Source organism: Eublepharis macularius, chromosome 1, assembly GCF_028583425.1.
Source record: "Eublepharis macularius isolate TG4126 chromosome 1, MPM_Emac_v1.0, whole genome shotgun sequence".
NCBI classification, from domain to species: domain Eukaryota; kingdom Metazoa; phylum Chordata; class Lepidosauria; order Squamata; family Eublepharidae; genus Eublepharis; species Eublepharis macularius.
The window spans coordinates 196101829-196109406 of NC_072790.1; positions in this window are offsets into that span (position 1 = coordinate 196101829).

The following is a 7578-nucleotide window of genomic DNA, read 5'->3' on the forward strand; positions in this document are numbered from 1 at the left end:
ACTTGGATGGGAGGCCATGAAGGAAGCATAGGGTTGCTATGCAGAGCAAGTGACAGCAAACCATGTCTGAATGTCTCTTGCCTTAAAAATCTTACAGGGTTGCCATAAGCTGACTGTGACTTGACAGCACTTTACACAAACACATGAAGTTTTGAGTTTTTTACATGGCATGGGACTTAAACTCCTTCCTCTCCTTATGCACTTCAGGCCCAATCAGGTGCCCCTGAACCTGGAAATTATGTTTCAACAGTCATTGGGTTCTCTGGACATAAAACTCTCAGCACATGCCACTTTGACAGAATCAGGGAAGGGACTAGAAATACAATATCTGGTTAAGATAATTTCAGGTAGGTAGCTGTGTAGGTCTGTAACAGGAGAACAAAATTGGAGCCCAAGAGCAGCTTAAAGACCAATGGAATTTTCCAGGTTATATACTTTTGTGAATCAAAGCTCAGTTCATCAGATACAAATAGGAATGAAGATCCATCTGCCCTTATATTCAAGTCAGAAAGTGGAATGGTTGTTACAAATAAGGGCCATGTGGAGTCAGGATACAGAAGTACAATGCAAAACGTAATCAGTTTGATTAGAACATGGAGAGAGGCATAGAGGTTACAAATGCATAAAATTAGCATCTGTATTGAAATAAGAATCCTATGACGCTGTTCCGTCTGGGATGGGGGGATCAATTGTCCTGAACTTGTTAATGAATTTTAGTTCACTAGTCTTCTGTTGTAACCTCACTTCTTGGTAGAAGTGCCACTCTTAGATCAGCAATGGCATGTCCTAGATTATTAAACTGTTCTTCCACTGGTTTCTTAGTGTTATGGTTTTTAATGTCATATTCATGGTCAATTTTTTTTTGCATAGCTATTGGTTTTTCTATCTGATGTAGAGAGCAGAAGGTCATAGTTGACAGTTAAAGGCATATATAATATTGGAAAATGAGCAAGTGAATGAACCTGAGATGGTACAGCTGGAGCTGTTGGTGTGGTTGAGATGTGAGTTTAAAAATCATGGAACAGTATTCAGTGTGCAGGTAAAATGCTTAATAAAAATACAGAATAGTGCCACAAAACTTTTAAAATGGGTGGGGGGATCCTATAAAACCCAAACAATCAATACTAACTGTTGATTAACACAAACATAAACAAAACCAAACCAAAAAGTAAAAGCAGAAAAATCTCAGCAAAACATTAGAACATCTACCTTTTTAAAAAACATTTTAACAAATTATTGCAAAAATCAAAAACAGTAGTTAGGCCACAATTACAATGAAAGAGCAACATACCAACAACTGTTATTGTATCATTGGATTTGTTTGCTGTCCATTGCCCCCATCAAGGGGAGAGGAAAAAGAATATTTAGACTTTGCCATTGGAGCAAAAAGAAGGAAGCAACAGCATGAAGTGCACATACGTGCGCTCCTGGTGTGCGTGATGATGTCACTTCTGGGAGTGATGTCATCAGGCAGGGTCAAAGGTGCCCACGTGACAACGTCATGCGTGCTGGGGAGGGCAGAGAGAGCGGGTAGCTCTCTCTTTCTTGCTGCTGCTGCCACGCCCCTTGTCCCTGCCGGCGTGGGCAGCACAGGGGCAGTGGCGGCCGTGACGAGAGAGCGAGCTGCAGTGACCACAGCCTGTAGATTTGTGGACAGCACCTGGCAAGGAAGGAATTGAGGGAAAGGCAATAATTCATCAGGGTGGAATGGATCCATACAGATCCACCAATGCTACCATTTCCTCCAGCAGACCTAATCCCTGTAGTTTTGGAGATCAGTTGTCATTCCAGGAGAACTTGAGGCCCCACCTTGAGGTTGGTAACCCAAGCTGCGGAGCTTAATGCTAATTTGATCAGGAAAATAGCACAGGGAGAAAGGAAGTTGAACCATTCCCTCTGAACCATTTTGAAAATGGTGTGTCATTTTCCTGTTCAAAACAGCACTGCTAGCCTGCTATTTGCTCCGTTAAGGGAAATATACATATGTTGTGTATATTTATTTCAATGGTTGTTGTGGATTTTCCGGGCTGTATAGCCGTGGTCTTGGCATTGTAGTTCCTGACGTTTCACCAGCAGCTGTGACTGGCATCTTCAGAGGTGTAGCACCAAAAGACAGAGATCTCTCAGTGTCACAGTGTGGAAAAGAAGTTGGCAGGTAATTTATATCTACTCAGGAAGGTAGAGTTGGGCTGAGTCATCCTGTAAGAGTTTCCCAGGGTGTGGAATGCTAATGGGGGTAGGCTTCTCTGTATCCTGAGGAGGTTCTTTTGCATATGGATTGGTGCTTGATATGCTAATCTTCTCTGCAGGGCTATTGTCGGGTATAGAGTATTTTGTTAGCCTGGTGTTTTTCAGGACTGGAACCCATGCTCTATTCATTATTAAAGTCTCTTCTTTCCTGTTGAAATTGTGCTTATGCTTATGAATTTCAATGGCTTCCCTGTGCAATCTGATGAAGTAGTTGGTAGTGTTGTCCAGTATTTTAGTGTCCTGGAATAGGATACTGTGTCCTGTTTGAGTTAGGCTATGTTCAGCCACTGTTGATTTTTCTGGATGGCCAAGTCTGCAGTGTCTTTCATGTTCTTTTATTCTTGTCTGGATGCTACGCTGTGTGGTCCCGATGTAAACTTGTCCACAGCTGCAGGGTATGCAGTATACTCCTGCAGAGGTGAGGGGGTCTCTACTGTCTTTTGCTGATCATAGCATCTGTTGTATTTTTCTGGTGGGTCTGAATACTGCTTGAAGGTTGTGCTTTTTCATAAGCTTTCCCATCTGATCAGTGATTCCTTTGATATATGGCAAAAACATTTTTCCCGTGGGAGACTGTTTTTCCTTGGTTGTTTGATTTATTCTTGGTTTAATTGCTCTTCTGATTTCATTTCTGGAGTAGCCATTTGCTTGAAGTGTGTGGTTTAGATTAGTTTCCTCATTGAGAAAGTGCGATTCACATATCCGTCTTGCATGGTCTACTAATGTTTTTATTATGCCTCTTTTCTGTCGAGGGTGGTGATTGGAGTTTTTGTGTAAATACCGATCTGTGTGAGATGGTTTCCTGTAGACCTTGTGACCTAACTGAAAGTTTGCTTTGCGGATGACCAAGGTATCTAGAAATGGAAGTTTCCCCTCGATTTCTTTCTCCATGGTGAATTGTAAGTTCAGGTGGATATTGTTGAGGTGGTTTAAAAACTCCATCAATTCTTCCTCACCATGGCTCCAAATGATACAGTCATGTAGCTAGTTTGTATTGATGCCACACAGTGTCACCTTGTGGCTCCCATATCCTTATATTAGTTTTTCCCCTTTACAGTTTTCAGTAACTTGTTGTTTTTAGAACTTGATCAATAAAAGATAGTTGAACAAATAGCATTTCTTAATTTCATCTTTTAAAATCTTTTTACTGTAACGTAATTATGTTGTGTCTTTAAAAATTTACCACTACAAGACTGAACATTGGTATACAAATGATTTGCAGGCAGGCAGGCAGGCATATACTGCCTTGAGAGGCTTGGCTGTGAGGCAGTATAAAAATGATGTATCTATCTGGTGCATTTTTCTTCAAAACAGCCAGAGGTGTATGTAGTTCTCCCCCCTTTTATCTTCACATCAACCCTGCTAAGTAGTGAGGCTGAGAGAGAATGATAGGCTCCAACCCACCTTGTAAGCTTGATTTGAACTTGGGTCTCCCAGATCCTACACTCTAGCCACTATAACATGCTGGCTCAAACATAAAGGGCAGTAAATTTAGCTGTTTCCCTTTCTCTGAAATCAGAAGCCCATTTGGTTGTTGTGGGTTTTCCGGGCTGTATTGCCGTGGTCTTGGCATTGTAGTTCCTGATGTTTCGCCAGCAGCTGTGGCTGGCATCTTCAGAGGTGTAGCACCAAAAGACAGAGATCTCTCAGTGTCACACTGTGGAAAAGATGTAGGTCATTTGTATCCCAGAAGCCCATTTGCCTTCCATTTTCAACTGGACTTGGAGAGTTCTGATTTAAAAGATGTTTTCCTTGTCATTTTCGGGAAATGAACTGACTTTATTCCTGGTTTTACAATTTCTACTTTTTATTAATATTTGTTGGTAAATAATGTAATTTCCCCAACAATGAGTTTGCTGGAAACAACTCTTTGAAGCATGGTGGGTGGCTATTCCCAGAAGTGGTTGTATGGAAGCCTCCAGCTTCAAAAGTAAGTAATTTTTATCAGGGTTTCCTTGATCTGGAAAGTAATGTTTTATTGATTGTGATTATTCTTATGCAATGCAGATGGGGTGCATTAAAAATGTATGAACTCCTGTTGCTATAGGCTGGCTTTTGAGAACAGGCAATCTGGAGTCCCATGCTCAGGCAGAATCTCAGATGGCATCTTTAATATGAATTTAATTTAATTAATGTATTGATTTTGTAAGGGACAGATCACACAAAGAATGGCGGCTACGTCTTGGAAACAATGAAGTCTTTGAATTGCAGGGACTATGCCAGCCTCTAAAGTTTGTATAGTTGGATTTGTAATGCTGTAGCAGTGTGAAAGGATAGTCTATGTTCTGAAATACAAGTCATCTGAAAGGACTCATGGGCAGGGAACTTCTCATCTCCTCTTCACCTAGTTGCTTGGCTACCCATCCACATCTCTGCTTTCTCTGCCCCCACCCAATCACCTATTTTTTGTTTTTCCACTCAGACTCTTTCCTAACTACCTTTCCCTCCTTTTCCTCTCTCACATATCCCACAGTTTCCATTCCACATTCCATTCCTTTCTCCACTCTTGCTTGCTTCCTTCCACTGTCAAGCACCATTCTGGGATGCTTATAACAACGGAGAATGCCATCCATTCCCCCTCCCTCCACCACGACATTTGTGCATGTGCAGGCAGCACTGTTCCACCTGGGAGGGTTAACCCCCTCCTAATTATTAGAAATGTTCAGATTTTTCTGCAAACTTAGGGTTTCCCAAGACTGCAGAGACAGCTGCTTTGTCCTTGAGTGGCTTCATTGTGTAGATTTCTAGGGGGGGGGAGGATCTGGGAATTAGGTGTACGGTTAGAAGCAGAATTGAAAGGAAAAGTGTCATCATGGCAACTATCATTTAAAATATTGCGTGCTCTATTGGTTGTTAGAAAATGGATACTCTTGAGTTGCAGAAGACACAGAAAAGACAACTAAGGCTGCAATATTATGCTCATTATTCCATTAAATAAAATGGGATTTATTTCTAAGTAAATATACAGGATTGTCCTGCACTAAATCCAGTGAGAGGGAATATCATTATATCTAATTATAGAAAGTGGATTAAAAATCCACACAATGGGGCTGGGGACAGATCCCATGGTAACCTCCCCCCCCCCAATTATTTTGAAAGCTACAGAAAGCAAAAAGATAGACATTTCTCTCTTTAGCAAAGCAATAACTTTCAGAGCCATCATGTGAAGTTGCTAATAAACAAGGAAATATTTTATTGTGCAGCACTGAATTTAACACAAGAAATCCATTTGCCACAAGGCATTGCAATGACTATGAGGTAAGATTGCTTTAAACATTAATTAGATGAATTCACAGAGAGCACAAGCTTATGGATGGCTGCCTGATATGTAAAATTCTGCTTGTAAATGTCCCTTGGCATATGGCTGTATGAAACTGACAATCATCCATACGCAGTGTATGAAACTACAGTGGAAAATCAGAAATTTGCAGTCTATGTGCTCCTCCATACTTGCACATGGTTTTCAAAGAGTCAACCCAGGTCTAGAATGCATAGATTAAATACTGCTCAATAATTTCCATGTAGCATCTTTTCTCAAAATGATACCCATTGTGTACTTTGAACAAATTCTCAACCTTAATGCTCTGGAGGTGTTCAGGTTCTATATGCATACGTGTGGGAAGTTTCATTTTCTTTTATGAAGGGCATAGAGCTATGCAAACACTGAAATGAATGAAGCAGCCCTGGTGGCTAGAAGAATTTCCTTTGCACATTTAGACTTGACCTCCCTTACAAGATGCACACCTTGGAGTTCCCATGCTTATTTGTTGGATTGAGGTATTTATCTTTATGATTCTCCTCTTTCACTGAAGAAAGTCTCACTTTTTTACTTTTTATAGTTTTGGATCTTGGAATTATTGCTATTACTCATTTACTGCCAAGAAGAGGAAATATTTCATCACTCATATTCAGAGCACTTTTGTAATTCTGGAGCTGCAATTATTTATTTGTATTGTGATCAAGCCTATATAACACTAATATGACATTAGGTGGTTAATAACAGCTATGAAAGATGAGTGCTTCATGGGAAATTCAAATGGAAGTGAAAGCAACCCAGTTGGTTAAAAATGTTTTCATTTGGCCAGTAAAACTTTACTACTTTGCAGAGCCAGGCTCTCATTTTCAGATACTTATGTTGCAAAGAAAGTACAGCATTCCTCCAGAGCAGTTTGGTAGATTGCTCTCATTGGAATCATACGGGATGATTAAAAACATTAAATGCAATGACTGGTTGCCATTCATCTGCAAAAGCACACCGGCAAACACAGACCATCATTCAGCTGAAGCAGTTGGAATTCAGATTTGGAAAGAGAAGAGAAATGTATCGTTAGCGGACAAGAATGTATTCAAACGTCAAGTCACATAGTCGTGTTGACAACTGGCACAATACGGTATTTTTCCAGTGGACTGTATTTTCATCTTACTTTCATTTACTGTAGCTGTTGTTATAGATGAGACTGGCAAGCTGATCAAGGTCACAAAGGGTACCTGAGATGGTCCAAGTAATACTGGGGTCTGAGAAAGAAAATCCAAATAACTGCTTCTGTGGTGTTCAAAATCTGTATCAATATATCTAATTGTCAATGTGGCCCCATCACTTAAATCTGGAGATGGGAGCCATGAAGACATATGACATCTTTCTACAAACCTAATAAAGCCCCAAGGTTGCAGTAAAACCTGAAATGTTTTCTTTAAAAAGCATTGAGGGGGGTTAACCTCCCAAATAATAGAAGCTGGTCCTGTACCTTTAAGAAAGAAATGCTCAGTAACAATCAGAGATGCTAGGCAACTACAATATTGACAGCCTTCAAACCTTAATTTCTGTCAGTAAAAGGTGGGGAAAGGGCTCTTTTGGCCTCCCAGTTCACCCCCACTCTCCTCCCTCCTGCCCTGGAGGGAGAACTCATTGGAGTAAGGCCCAACAGTAACCACCAGGCAACTTGCTACCGTGCAATTTGTCTGACTCACCCAGGCGTAATGGTAGCTACCACATGACTTTATGTCACACAATTCACCTGCACCCAGTGGCAATCTCTGCATGACTTGATTGTGTCTGGCAGTGGTACCACACAACTTACCTGAGCAACATGCTACCACATGACTTTTACAACTTGGCCAGACTTTTCCCAGGGAGAGGCTGCCAGTGGAAGAGAAGGAGGGAGGGAAAACTGAAAGTCAATGTGGCGTGCTGGTTAGATTGTCAGACTAGGATTTGGGAGACTGAGTTTCAAATCTCCACTCTGCCATGGAATCTTGGTGGGTGACTTTAGCCTCATCTATGTCACATGATTATCGTAAGTCTAAATGAAGGAGAGGAGAATGATGCAA